General features: G+C 41.0%; 1 pseudogene; it reads right to left on the reverse strand.

Annotated features, from left to right (window-relative positions):
* Positions 1 to 2,995: 2,995 nt before the first annotated feature.
* LOC135539465 (zinc finger protein 883-like) lies at positions 2,996 to 13,831 on the reverse strand (annotated as a pseudogene).
* Between the last annotated feature and the right edge of the window lie 1,738 nt (positions 13,832 to 15,569).

A 15,569-nucleotide genomic window follows, 5' to 3' on the forward strand; every position in this document is an offset into this window, starting at 1 on the left:
CAAAAATACCATCATTGATTTCTTTACCGTATCACTTTTTTATTTCAGCGGGCTCTCTCTTTGAAATAACCTCTAAGCCTATTCACAATGATATTGGGCTGGATGCTGATAGGGGAAGCTTGCTGAATGATCAGGGAAATTAGAGTAACAGCCTTTCTTTTAGGGTATTTACAGAAAAAGTCCAGGATGCTTTGCTAGCAACAGACAACAAGAATGCCACAGACCAATTGGATCCCGGTCTGCTTAAGTGTGCAGCGCCCATCATTGTTGGCTCAATAACCCACATTTTTATACAACATTGTTATCAGGAAATATTCCAACATTTTGGAAATCAGCTCGTGCTGCCACTCCATAGGGGCGGGGATAGTAGTTATCTGCATAATTATCGCCCCATTTCAAGGCTTCCTTGTCTCGCTAAGATTCTTGAATCCTTGGAAAAATGTACAACTTTTATATATTTTTTATCTAACAAATGTATTTTGAAGGTAAACCAGTCTGGGTTTAGGCCTGGCCATAGCACCATTACGTCAACCACTTCATGTGTTTATGATCTTGTCAGTGCTTTTGTTTGTGGACCTGTTGAACGCTTTCAATACTGTTGTTAACGCTATTTTATTGAACGAAGAAGCTGCCTCTACTCTTAAACCCCTTGGTGCCGTTTTTCATAGCGCCCTTCGTTTTTAATCACAGGAGACAGTTGTATTACTCATCACTGTATTCTTTACCGAAAGGTTGGCTAGACCTCTTTGAAGTCACATGGATCACATCATTACGCTCTTTTTCCCCCACAAAGCCCTGATCAACAAACTTCTGACTTACCTAACATCACTTTTAAGATAAAAAAAATAATTGGTTGGTTAACTCTGGAGACTCCTTTGGTGTCCAGAGAGGTAAATCAGCCTTTAATTTCCTTGCTCCTTACGTGTGGAATGATCTACAATACACTTTAGAATTGGAGGAATTGGTGTCTATGGCATTTCAGACGGTCGTGAGGGGACCTTTTTCTTTAAAAATGTGTCCGTTTATGATTTACTTACTTTGCTTTTTGTTTATTGTTGTGTATAATAACATGTATTTTATTGTGTATACGAATGTGTAGTTTGTGTTTATTGTATTTCGATGTGTAAAGTGGTGCTATGGTGGTGCTATACAGGTCTCATCTGGAAAAGAGACCTTGGTCTCAGCATTGACTCCCTGTCAAAATAAAGATTAAATAAATATAAAACAACGGTTGTTGTGTAAGGCTACATTTTAGATATTTTTTTACACATTTGAACAGCAGTTGGACCAATGTACCTTGTTTTATTAGGGCTCTAAAGCAATACTAGTTGTGCCCCCCCCCATGGATTTAAAATTCCCTTTCAGGCATGTAATCCTGGATCTGATCGGGCCTGATCTCCACTCAACAATAGCAAGCATCAACCCATATCACTAGAGTTGAATAATGCCTGAGGCCATTTATTGATAAAAGTATATTAAAAGCAATGCTGAAAAAAACAGACTACTACAACTTTTAAACAACACTAACCAAATAAATGCCTGAGCGGGGTCGGAGAAACAGAAAACTTCAGATTTTCGGGCTTCGCCTATTCTGTTTTTCACCTGGAAACCGAATGTTTCCGATTTCCTCGACCCCGCTGAGAGTGAAACAATCCCGCCACACACACACATACAGTTGAAGCCGGAAGTTTACATACAGTACTCGTTTTTCAATCACTCCACAAATGTATTGTTAACAAACTATAGTTTTGGCAACTCTGTTAGGACTACTTTGTGCATGACACAAACAATTTTTCAATTGTTTACAGACATATTATTTCACTTATAATTCACTGTAGCACAATTCCAGTGGGTCAGAAGTTTACATACAATAAATTGACTGTGCCTTTAAACAGCTTGGAAAATTCCAGAAAATGATGTCATGGCTTTAGAAGCTTCTGATAGGCTAATTGACATCATTTGAGTCAATTGCCGCTGAAACGCCACTCAGCAAGGAAGAAGCCACTGCTCCAAAACCGCCATAAAAAAGCCAGACTATGGTTTGCAACTGCACATTGGGACAAAGATCGTAATTTTGGAGAAAAGTCCTCTGGTCTGATGAAACAACAACAGAACTGTTTGGCCATAATGACCATCGTTATGTTTGGAGGGAAAAGGGGGAGGGTTGCAAGCCGAAGAACACCATCCCCAACCGTGAAGCACGGGGGTGGCAGCATCATGTTGTGGGGGTGCTTTGCTGCAGGAGAGACTGGTCCACTTCACAAAATAGATAGCATCATGAGGGAGGAAAATTATGTGGATATTTTCAATCAACATCTCAAGACATCAGTCAGGCAGGAAGTTAAAGCTTGGCTGCAAATGGGTCTTCCAAATGGACAATGACCCCAAGCATACTTCCAAAGTTGTGGCAAAATGGCTTAAGGACAACAAAGTCAAGGTATTGGAGTGACCATCTCAAAACCCTGACCTCAATCCCATAGAAAATGTGGGCAGAACTGAAAAAGCGTGTGCGAGCAAGGAGGCCTACAAACCTGACTCAGTTACACCAGCTCTGTCAAGAGGATTTGGCCATAATTCACCCAAATTATTGTGGGAAGCTTGTGGAAGGTTACCCGAAATGTTTGACCCAATTTAAACCATTTAAAGGCAATGTTACCAAATACTAATTGAGTGTATGTAAACTTCTGACCCACTAGGAATGTGATGAAATAAATATACATTTCACATTCTTAAAATAAAGTGGTGATCCTAACTGACCTAAAACAGGGAATTTTTAGGTTTAAATGTCAGGAATTGTAAAATACTGAGTTAAAATGTATTTGGCTAAGGTGTATGTAAACTTCCGACTTCAACTGTACATATACAGTTTATTACCCAATGTTCAATATATTGTAACTCTTAAAGGCTGACAAGTTTTGAGAGGGCTGGCACCTTGTTAACCCTGCATTAGATCACACCGATGAAGGCCACAATGATGCACTTTAAGAAAGCTTAAGGTAGCAAAACTCCCACCAGTCACAGTAAGGCACGGCTTCTCTCCTAAGTGTGTCCGCTGGTCTACCATCAACTTGCTTGAGCTAACAAAAGTGGGAAGGTTACCCACAAGTGTTGCGTTTTCTCTTGTGTTCAGCCAGGCTTCTTGACTGGGTGAATCTCTTCCCACATTGATCACAACAATAAGGCTGTCTCCAGTGTGCGTTCGCTGATGTGATTTCAGCTGCTGAGATTGAGCAAATCCCTTCCCGCAGTCAGAGCAGTGGTAAGGCTTCTCTCCTGTGTGTGTTCTCTTGTGCTTAACCAGGGTTCCTGACTGAGTGAATCTCTTCCCACAATGATCACAACCATAAGGCTTCTCTCCGGTGTGTATTCGTTGGTGAACTATTAAATCTTTAGAAGAAGTACAGCTCATCCCACAGTCTAAGCAGTGGTAAGGCTTTTCTCCAGTGTGTATTCGCTTATGTTTTACCAGGGTTCCTGACTGAGTGAATCTCTTCCCACAGTCAGAACAGTGATATGGCTTCTCTCCCGTGTGTGTTCTCTGGTGTATGGTCAGGGTTTTTGAGAAAGTAAAGCACATCCCACAGTCAGAGCAGTAGTAATTCTTCTCTCCTGTGTGTGTTCGCTGGTGCCTGTTAAGGTTGCTTGCCTGAGTAAAACTCAACCCACAGTCAGAGCAGTGGTAAGGCTTCTCTCCGGTGTGTGTTCTTTGGTGCAATTTTAAATGCGCCAACCTAACAAAACACTTCCCACATTCAGAGCAATGGAAAGGCCTCTCTCCAGTGTGGGTTTGCTTGTGTTTAGCCAGGGATCCTGAATGAACAAATCTCTTTCCACATTCATCACAGCCATAAGGCTTCTCTCCTGTATGTATTCTCTGATGTGCTGCCAAGTGGCTTGAGTTAGTAAAGCTCATCCCGCAGTCTGAGCAGTGGTAAGGCTTCTCCCCTGTGTGTATTCTCTTGTGTATAACCTGATGTGCTGACTGGGTGAATGTCTTTCCACATTGATCACAGATAAAAGGTTTCTCTGCTCTGTGTATTCTCTGGTGTACTATCAATCCATCTAATCTAGCAAAACCCTTCCCACAGTCAGAGCAGCTGTAAGGTTTATCTCCTGTGTGTTTTCGCTGGTGATTTTTTAATTCCCCAGAAGTAGTAAAATTCATTCCACAATCTGAGCAGTGGTGAAGCTTCTGCCCTGAGTGTCTCTGCTGATGTGATTTCAGGTTGCTTGGCTGATTAAAACTCTTTCCACAGATGGAGCAGTGGTAAGGTTTCTCTCCAGTGTGTATTCGCTGGTGGTTTATCAGGGAGTTGAATGTAGTAAAACTCTTCCCACATTGATCACATCTGTAAGACTTCTTTCCTGTGTGTGCCAGTTGGTGTCTTTTCAAATTACCTGACAGTGCAAACGTCATCCCACAGTCAGAGCAGTGGTAAGGTTTTGCACCTGTGTGTATACTCTTATGCCTTTTCAGGTCCACTAAACAAGGAAAACTATTTCCGCAGTGGGAGCATTGATGTGGTCTCGCTGATTTGGGCTTCTCTGAATCTGGTTCCTCTGTTGGACTCTTCCCACTCTCAGAGCGAGAGTCTGGTCTCTCTCCTGCCAAAGACAAACAGAGTATTCAGTTAAACAGCGAGACCTGAATGAAACCTCCACATGATAGATCCGTCTTCCAATTAGGTTCAAGCCAAATCAGATCCCTCAATAACCTGTTGTTTCAGAACATTTAGGTTCATTTATGAAATGTTTTACTTGGTGGCCATCAACACCATTGAGATTTCAAAAAAAAATGTAGAGCTTCAAATCTAATCGTTCTCTAATGAAATGTCATGTATTGAGGCTGAGCAGAAATGGATATTGATAACTACAATATTTAAATCAATGGCATAAGACGCATTTGATCCATTGTTAATATTTTGTTGGTAGCCCTCTTTGGTGGTATAGGCTAAACATCTTATTTTTATGTTTTTATTTAAACTTTATTTAACGAGGCAAGTCAGTTAAGAACAAATTCTTATTTACAATGACGGACTACCAAAAGGCCTCTTGCAGGGATGGGGGCTGGGATTAAAAACAAAACTAAATTAAATAAAAATATAGGACAAAACACGTATCATGACAAGAGAGACAACACTACATAAAGAGAGACCTAAGACGACAACATAGCATGGCGACAACACAGCATGGTAGCAACACAACATGACAACAACATGGTAGCGTCGTGTCTTTCGTATCATTATATGTGAAGACTTACTTTATCAAATCAATTCTTTGTGATTATCATTACCTGATTAAAATAATCATGTACATTTTATTGACGAGGAAGTCGGGGCACAATGGAAAATGTTAAGATTACAAAGCTATAATTTTCCAAATATAACTCTTCAGATATTATAATATCTGATCAATTAGTCTTCTATTAATTAATTATTATTATTACCTTCGTCAGTCTCATCTAATCATAAATTGTTGGTTATCTGCACGAACCCAGCGTCTGCTATGAATCATCCATACACCAATTGTCTCAATTAATTATTTACCAACTAACTAAATAACCACAGAAATACATAAACAAATAGCAAAGATATTGGTTACTAACAATGATAGGAAAGAGACCCTAGTGGGCTAAACCGATATGAGTGCTTGGTGGACAAGAAGAAGGGGGTGGGAATGACAAATGGATTCTTTACACACAGTCTATAATTATATACATTTAAATGCTAATCCTCATTCAATAATAATTGCAAGTATATATTTACAGTTGAAGTCGGAAGTTTACATACACCTTAGCCAAATACATTTAAAAACTCAGTATTTCACAAATCCTGACATTTAATCCTAGTAGAAATTCTCTGTCCTTAGGTCAGTTAGGATCACCACTTGATTTTAAGAATGTGCAATGTCAGAATAATAAGAGAGAATGATTTATTTCAGCTTTTATTTCTTTCATCACATTTCCAGTGTGTCAGAAGTTTACATACACTCAATTAGTATTTGGTAGCATTGCCTTTAAATTGTTTAACTTGGGTCAAATGTTTCAGGTAGCCTTCCACAAGCTTCCCACAATAATGTGGGTGAATTTCGGCCCATTCCTCCTGACAGAGCTGGTGTAACTGAGTCAGGTTTGTAGGCCTCCTTGCTCGCACACGCTTTTTCAGTTCTGCCCACAAATAGGATTGAAGTTAGGGCTTTGTGATGGCCAGTCCAATACCTTGACTTTGTTGTCCTTAAGCCATTTTGCCACAACTTTGGAAGTATGCTTGGGGTCATTGTCCATTTGGAAGAAGCATTTGCGACCAAGCTTGAACTTCCCTACTGATGTCTTGAGATGTTGCTTCAATATATCCACATAATTTTCCTCCCTCATGATGCCATCTATTTTATGAAGTGCTCCAGTCCCTCCTGCAGCAAAGCACCCCCACAACATGATGCTGCCACCTCCGTGCTTCACGGTTGGGATGGTGTTCTTCGGCTTGTAACCCTCCCCCTTTTTCCTCCAAACATAACAATGGTCATTATGGCCAAACAGTCCTATTTTTGTTTCATCAGACCAGAGAACATTTCTCCAAAAAGTACAATGTTTGTCCCCATGTGCAGTTGCAAACCGTAGTCTGGCTTTATTATGGCGGTTTTGGAGCAGTGGCTTCTTCCTTGCTGAGCAGCCTTTCAGGTTATGTCGATATAGGACTTGTTTTTACATTGGATATAGTTACTTGTGTAACTGTTTCCTCCAGCATCTTCACAAGGTCCTTTGCTGTTGTTCTGGGATTGATTTGCACTTTCGCACCAAAGTACGTTAATCTCTAGGAGACAGAACGAGTCTCCTTCCTGAGCGGTATGACAGCTGCGTTGTCCCATGGTGTTTATACTTGCATTTGTACATATAAACGTGGTACATTCCGGCATTTGGAAATTGCTCACTAGGATGAACCAGACTTGTGGAGGTCTACAAATATTATCTGAGGTCTTGGTTGATTTCTTTTGATTTTCCCATGATGTCAGGCAAAGAGGCACTGAGTTTGAAGGTAGGCCTTGAAATACATCCACAGGTACACCTCCAATTAACTCAAATTATATCAATTAGCCCATCAGAAGCTTCTAAAGCCATGACATCATTTTCTAGAATTTTCCAAGCTGTTTAAAGGCACAGTCAACTTAGTGTATGTAAACTTCTGACCCACTGGAATTGTATTACAGTGAATTATAAGTGAAATAATCTGTCTGTAAACAATTGTTGGAAAAATTGCTTGTGTCATGCACGAGGTTGATGTCCTGACCGACTTGCCAAAACTATTGTTTGTTAATTAACAAGAAATTTGTGGAGTGGTTGAAAAACGAGTTTTAATGACTCCAACCTAAGTGTAGGTAAACTTCCGACTTCAACTGTACGCCGTATGTCATTGTTGTCTTCTCTGTTGGAATCCGGTCAGTCTGCTGGAGAGTTCAGAGTCTCTCTGGTTGCATTTCCCCCGAAGATCAAATTATTTTGTGGTTAGAATGAGTACTTCAGAGTACCATTCAGAAATGTCCTCATAGAATAGATGTTTCGGCAGTTGTCTGTATTCTCGTCCTCGGTTTACATAATTTATAGTTGCAGACTAGTAATTTGTTTCTAAGATTTGCTCTTATTCTGTAGGGATCGATAGTCTCAGAGTTTAACCATTTCCAGCCGTGTAGCCAATGCTCCACGTGGATTCGTCTTGTCCTTTGGTAGAGTTGTAGTGTCAACCACTTCACACACCAGCGTCACCCGGCATGTTTTGGTCTCAGAAATTCAACCATTTGCAACCTCAACTCATGCTGGGGTTTGCTTCGTCTCAAGTGAATTTCATCAGGAGTGGTTTTTATATGTAACGGTAGAAAAGGGCAGTCCATGACGCCAAATGTGATGTCTGGGCTCACGGGGGTGTGGCCACTGACAAGTTCATCTTTATATGAAACTCTATACTCTCATTTTGACAGTTAATATCACATTACATCTTTTCACAAATAGTTTCATGCTTAATCACATACTTTTCACAATATTTAGATGTAAACCTGACAGCTGGGAAATGTACACTTCCAGAGATACTGTTATGTGTGTTTCCTGTACTTCATGAGATCACCAAATGAAACACACTCGTCACAACTGTCCCTTAAGTGTCCACGGACTACTCCCACATTCTCATAAACAGATTTTTTTTTTAATTCTCTCATTTCGTGGATTTAGGCGTCTCCAAGTGAAGTCCACCGTTTTCGCTCTGTGCTCTCAATTTCTGCATGACGGGGGGGATTTATGACTGGAGATAACAGAACCTGGATGTAAGAGAAAGTGTGAGGGGGAGGGGGGACGTTCTACACCCAGAAAGGGCCACGTCATGACAGTAGCAACTAGAGGTCGACCGACTATGATTTTCAACGCTGATGCCGATTATTGGAGGACCAAAAAAAAAACGATACCGATTAAATCGGAGGATTTTTACATTTTATTTATTCGTAATAATGACAATTACAACAATACTGAATGAACACTTATTTTAACTTAATATAATACATCAATAAAATTAATTTAGCCTCAAATAAATAATGAAACGTATTCAATGTGGTTTAAATAATGCAAAAACAAAGTGTTGGAGAAAAAGTAAAAGTACAATATGTGCTATGTAAGAAAGCTAATGTTTAAGTTCCTTGTTCAGAATATGAGAACATATGAAAGCTGGTGGTTCCTTTTAACATGAGTCTTCAATATTCCCAGGTAAGAAGTTTTAGGTTGTAGTTATTATAGAAATTATAGGACTATTTCCCTCTATACCATTTGTATTTCATTAACCTTTGACTATTGGATGTTCTTATAGGCACTTTAGTATTGCCAGTGTAACAGTATAGCTTCCATCCCTCTCCTCGCTCCTCCTTGGGCTTGAACCAGGAACACAACGACAACAGCCACCCTCGAAGCAGCATTACCCATGCAGAGCAAGGGGAAACAACCACTCCAAGGCTCAGAGCAAGTGACGTTTGAAACGCTATTCGCGCACGCTAACTAGCTAGCCATTTCACTTCGGTTACACCAGCCTCATCTCGGGAGTTGAAGTCATAAACAGCGCAATGCTTGACGCACAACGAAGAGCTGTTGGCAAAAAGCCCAAAAGTGTTGTTTGAATGAATGTTTACGCGCCTGCTTCTGCCTACCACTGCTCAGTCAGATACTTAGATACTTGTATGCTCAGTCAGATTATATGCAACGCAGGACACGCTAGATAACATCTAGTAATATCATCAACCACGTGTAGTTAACTAGTGATTATGATTGACTGATTGATTGTTTTTTATAAAGATAAGTTTAACTAGCTAGCAACTTACCTTGGATTACTGCATTCGCGTAACAGGCAGTCTCCTTGTGGAGTGCAACGAGAGAGAGGCAGGTCGTTATTGCGTTGGACTAGTTAACTGTAAGGTTGCAAGATTGGAATCCCCCGAGCTGACAAGGTGAAAATCTGTCGTTCTGCCCCTGAACGAGGCAGTTAACCCACTGTTCCTAGGCCGTCATTGAAAATAATAATGTCTTCTTAACTGACTTGCCTATTTAAATAAAGATTAAATAAAGGTGTAAAAAAAAGAGGCAAAATCGGTGTCCAAAAATACCGATTTCCGATTGTTATGAAAACTTGAAATCGGCCCTAATTAATCGGCCATTCCGATTCAACGGTCGACCTCTAGTAGCAACACAACACGGCAACAGCATAACATGGGGTACAAACATTGTTGGGCACAGACAACAGCACAAAGGGCAAGAAGGTAGAGACAACAATACATCACGCAAAGCTGCCACAACTGTCAGTAAGTGTGTCCATGATTATGTCCTTGAATGAAGAGATTGAGATAAAACTGTCAAGTTTGAGTGTTTATTGCAGCACGTTCCAGTCGCAACCTGCAGCGAACTAAAAAGACAAGCGACAAAGGGATGCATGTGCTTTGGGGACTTTTAACAGAATGTGACTGGCAGAACGGGTGTTGTATGTGGAGGATGAGGGCTGAAGTAGATATCTCAGATAGGGGGGAGTGAGGCCTAAGAGGGTTTAATAAATAAGCATCAACCAGTGGGTCTTGCGATGGGTATACAGAGATGACCAGTTCACAGAAGAGTATAGAGTACAGTGATATATCCTATAAGAAGCATTGGTGGCAAATCTGATGGCCGAATGGTAAAGAACATCTAGCTGCTCGAGAGCACCCTAACCTGCCGATCTATAAATTATGTCTCCGTAATCTAGCATGGGTAGGATGGTCATCTAAATCAGGGTTAGTTTGGCAGCTGGGGTGATTACGATAGAGGAAACCAAGCCTGCAGGTTTTCTAGCCTGCAGCTTTGATATGTGCTGAGAGAAGGACAGTGTACCATCAGCCATACTCCCAAGTACTTGTATGAGGTGACTACCTCAAGCTCTAAACCTTCAGTGGTAGTAATCACACCTTTGGGGAGAGGGGCATTCTTCTTACCAAACCCCATTACCTTTGTTTTGGAGGTATTCAGAACAAGGGCAGAGAAAGCTTGTTGGACACTAAGAAAGCTTTGTTGTAGAGCATTTAACACAAAATCCGGGGGTGGCCAGTTGAGTATAAGACTGTATCATCTGTATATAAATGGATGAGAGTGATTCCTACTGCCTGAGCTATGTTATTGATGTAAATTAAGAAGAGCGTGGGGCCTAGGATCGAGCCTTGGGGTACACCCTTGTGACAGGCAGTGGCTGAGTCAGCAGATGTTCTGGCTTTATACACTCTTTGAGAGAGGTCATTAGCATACCAGAGACACCTATACTCCTTAGCCAGCCCACAAGAATGGAATGGTCTACCGTATCAAAAGCTTTGGCCAAGTCAATAAAAATAGCAGCACAACATTGCTTAGAATCAAGGGCAATGGTGACATCATTGAGGACCGTTAAGATTGCAGTGACACATCCATAACCTGAGCGGAAACCAGATTGCATACCAGCGAGAATACTACAGACATCAAGAAAGCCAGTCAGTTGATTATTGACAAGTTTTTCCAACACGTTTGATAAACAGGGCAAAATAGGCCTATAACAGTTAGGATCAGCTTGGTCTACCGCTTTAAATAAAGGACTAGCCATGGCTGCCTTCCAAGCAATGTGAACCTCCCCAGAGAGGAGAGACAGGTTAAAAAGGTCAGAGATAGGCTTGGTGATTATAGTGGAGGCAACCTTAAAGAAGAAAGTTTAATCTGACCCAGATGTTTTTTTAGGGTCAAGTTTAAGGAGCCCCTTTTGCACCTCGGACTCAGTAACCTTCTCCAGGGAGAAACGTTGAAGCGGGGCAGGGGGAAAAAAGGGAGGAGCATCGGGGCTTGACGCACTAGAAGGGGTGGGAGATTAAGAAATGTTGGACGGGCAAGGAGGCATGGCTGAGTCAAATAGGAATCCTAACTTAATGAAGTGGTGACTAAAGAGCTCAGCCATGTGCTTCTTGTCAGTAACATCCACATCAACTTTCAGGGACATGGACAGCTGTGAGGAGGGTTTATTCTCCAGGTCTAACTGTTTTCCAGAATTTCTTGGGGTTAAACCCAGAAAGAGAACTGCTCCTTAAAGTAACTCACTTTGGCCTTCCAGATAGCCTGAGTGCACTTATTTCTCATTTGTCTGAACGAGAGCCAGTCAGCCGGAGTTTCCGTTTGCCGAGCCTTTTGCCAAATGCAATTCTTGAGGTGGAGTAACTCGGGAAGATTACGGTCGAAGAAGGGGCTGATCCTGTTTTTAATTCTAATTTTCTTTATGAGGATGTGTTTGTTAACAAGATCACTGAAGATATCAAAAAAGAAGGTCCAAGCTTCTTCGACAGAGGGGATCAGGCTGATTCTATACTAATTTACAGAGGCCAGGTAATGAAGGAAGGCTTGCTCACAAAAGTTTTTTAGCAAGCGTGTATGCCAAATCAGGACAGGACGTTTCACTAAGCAGCCATTACGAACACAGTCTGTAAAACAGTGATCACTAAGGTCATTACAGAAACACCAGATGGGTACCTATCATGATTATTTGTGAGGATAACATCGAGGAGAGTAGCCTTTTCTGGGTGTTTGGAGTCATACCTTGTAGGATTGGTAATAATCTGAGAAAGATTTAGGGAGTCCCATTGCTTTAGGACTTTGTCAGGTGGTTTAAGCATGTCCCAGTTTAGGTCACCTCGCAGGACAAATTCTGACTTAGTTTAAGGGGCCAGAAGATAGATTAGAGCAGGTAGGGTACAGGCCGGTGCTGATGGAGGACGATAACACCCGCAACAGTCAACAATGAGCTATTTGAAAGTTTAATGCTTAAAACCTGCAAATCAAATTGTTTGGGGACAGACTTGGTGGAGACAAGTGAGCACTCTAGGTGATCCTGGGTAAAGATTGCCATTTCCTACCTTTGGAAGATCTGTCTTGCAGAAAAGGGTTATAGCCAGAAAGGTTAACATCAGTATTCAAAACACTCTTTCTTAACCACGTCTCAGTAATGACTGTAGTATCTGGGATCTACATCTGTTTATATTAGTTACTGTGCTGTTACTAAGCAGTAATGCATTACGGCAGTGTTACGTTACTACACCTAATAGGAAATGCACATGTGCACTGGGGTGCCGGGAACTGTAGAGCACGAGGGGTTTCGACTAAACGAAAACTAACTGTACTCCCGTCTCCTGCCTGGTCATTTCTCCACAACACAAATATTACAATGACCAACACATCTGGTTTGGAGAGGTGAACCCACACTTCCAATTGATACATTTTAGGTAATAAGCTTCTAGTATTAATGTGCAGAAAACCCATGCTTTCACGAGAGCAGAAATCAGTGAAACAGATATCTGAGCACAAGTCAGAATTTGGATAGCAACAGTAGATGGGCCAGGGTGTACATGCACAGTAATACAATCAAGGCATGGCAGAGGACAGGGAGAGCTCTGCAGTGTTGATTTATGGCATTTGAATGTGCTTTAAAATAATATTATACAGCAATTTCATCAGATAACATGAATCCAAAGCTGGCAAGTGGTGGTTAGAATAGGATGGGAGGCTAAAAGTCTGTGTAACCAATTGAGAGTCCCGAGTGTGGGAACAAACAGTCTGTCCCACGGTAGGGTAAACAAAAAAGTGCATTGTCAACAAAGTACGTGGAGTCATGAGGCAAATAGCAAAATGCACACGTGTGGATTTAACAATTCCTACAGTACTGTACAACATATTCAAGTGTATAACTTCAGTGGGATGCCACTTTAAAATCACACATCAGTTTAAAGACTCTCCCCGTTTTAAGACTGTACTCACTGGTGTTAAGATTTCCAGTCTCCTCTTTGTCACCCTCCTCCTCTTCTTTCAATGAGACAGTCATCTCACCCTGCTCCTCTTTCACGCCAACCACTGCATCCTCCTCATTCTCTTCCTCTTCTTTCACTCTGAAAGCGTCTTCCTCTTCTTTCATTGTAAATTCGTCAAAAAATGTTTTTACTGTGACAGCCTCCTCTTCCTTCTCCTTTTTCACGAGAGCGTCTGTCTCTGTCCAGTAGACATCCTCTTCTTTAGCAGGGGGGAAGTAGCTCAGTGAGCTCATGTTCGGGGATGTTAGCTAACTATCTAGCTATCATTAGCAACTAGGCTAGTGCTAATCTAGTTTGAAGATAACCGATAGGTGTCTGCCAGCTTGCTGATTAATATGAACATATGAAATCACGAGGTAATTACTAGATATGATAAAAGTGTATTTAAAACACACCGCGACTAGTATACCAAAATGGTCTAAAAAGCTTAAATGTTTCGGCAATGTCGGATAGATATGGGATCTGTTGTTGTATTCGAAACAGCCAAAAGAACAGTGCAGTGCACTACAAGACACACATCACCATCTGCTGACTGGAGTGCATAACGCAGTTGAGGAAAATCGTTTTATTTTCAGACAGAAAAGTATATTGCTTTCAAATACTTATTTTTCAAGATTAATATGACAATATGAAGCATACTCCGTACATATAGGCAAATATGCAAGTTTTGATTATTGCAAATTCGATGGTACACTGAACAAGGCAGTTAACCCACTGTTCCTAGGCCGTCATTGAAAATAAGAATTTGTTCTAAAATTAACTGTCTTGCCTAGTTAAATAAAACAAATACAGCCCAAAAATCAAGTCCAAATGTGACACAAACAATTAGCAACTAAACTTCCATAGGAATAGCTGACTTACAGCACTTTTTTAGTTTATTTGAACCTATACCAATGTATTCTGGATCTACTGTATGTCTACCATAATATATGGTTGACATATTTGGTAATTTGTGATGGAATTATATAATTATTTTGTCATTTGATGGAAAGAGGTCTTATCTTTGTATCTGTGCCATTATTGCGTCTGTGACAGCATGGGCAGCACTATTGAGTCTCCATTTTAAAGGCCCAGTGCAGACAAAAATGTGATTTTCCAATGTTTTATATACATTTCAACACGATGAGGTTGGAATAATACTGTGCCATTGTAAAAAATAAGGATAATGCCCATTTAGTGTGAGAGCTGTTTGAAAAGACAGCCTAAAATGTATGTCCGTTTTGGTGGGATGTGGTTTTGGCATGCCTGGTTATGTCACCAGGCGGTAAATTAGTTAATAGACCAACATGAAAGAGTTCCAAACCTCTCTGCCAATAACAGCTGGTTTTAAGTTTCTCCCTCCCCACTCAGACCACTCCCAGAGAGTCCTAGAAAAATATTTGCTTGAGAAATTGCTCTTTGCTAAGAAGTTGTTTCTTTTGGACCATTTTATTTGAAAACACTCACAGTACGGTACTTAATTGTTGCCTAGAAATGATTGGATATTGAAATAAAAACGGCTGCATTAGCCCATTTTCTTCTTATTTTGTGTTTGAAAAAAGTGTAAAGCTAATATTGGTGATTTAAGGTCACCTGCAGTGCTGAAGTCCTGAACCAAGTCTTGTGTGGCATTCATTTATTGTGTCCACAAGATGGCGTTGATATAGTTTACATCCATTTACAAACCATAGCACACCATTTGAAGATTAAGCCGATCGCTCCCAACCAGTTGACTACTTCAAAATGAAGGGGTTCGATTAATGTCCCAGACCGTTGATTGCATTAGTTTCGGAACCGGGCTGTCTCCCAGGCGTGAGCCAGGTTCCCCATTTTGGCCGACGGAGAAGTCGGCCCAAAACAAAAGTGACGAAGGTTAAGCGTGTGGAGTAATGCAGCAGTAATTGTTTTATCTACCTTCCCAATGAAAACTAGTTTACAAATGATAACATATATTTTATGGAAAAGATATGTTGTATGTTTCTGAACGATGCACCATGCTGCCTTGTTGACAACATGACCGCACAGATTACTGTTCAATTTGAGAAGGGTGCTCCTCCCTCACTGCTTTTGTCTGTTCAGTTCACGGGCCATAGCCTGGTGCACTTGGTCGAACTCCTTCAATGGTGGAAGCCCTCAATGGCTAAAACTGGTTGAGTCCTCGAATAGTTCTATGGCCTATCTGGAGCACAACCACTCACTGCGCAAAATTGACTCACTCGAACATGCACTGA

Source organism: Oncorhynchus masou, chromosome 5 (genome assembly GCF_036934945.1).
Source record: "Oncorhynchus masou masou isolate Uvic2021 chromosome 5, UVic_Omas_1.1, whole genome shotgun sequence".
Lineage (NCBI taxonomy): Eukaryota > Metazoa > Chordata > Actinopteri > Salmoniformes > Salmonidae > Oncorhynchus > Oncorhynchus masou.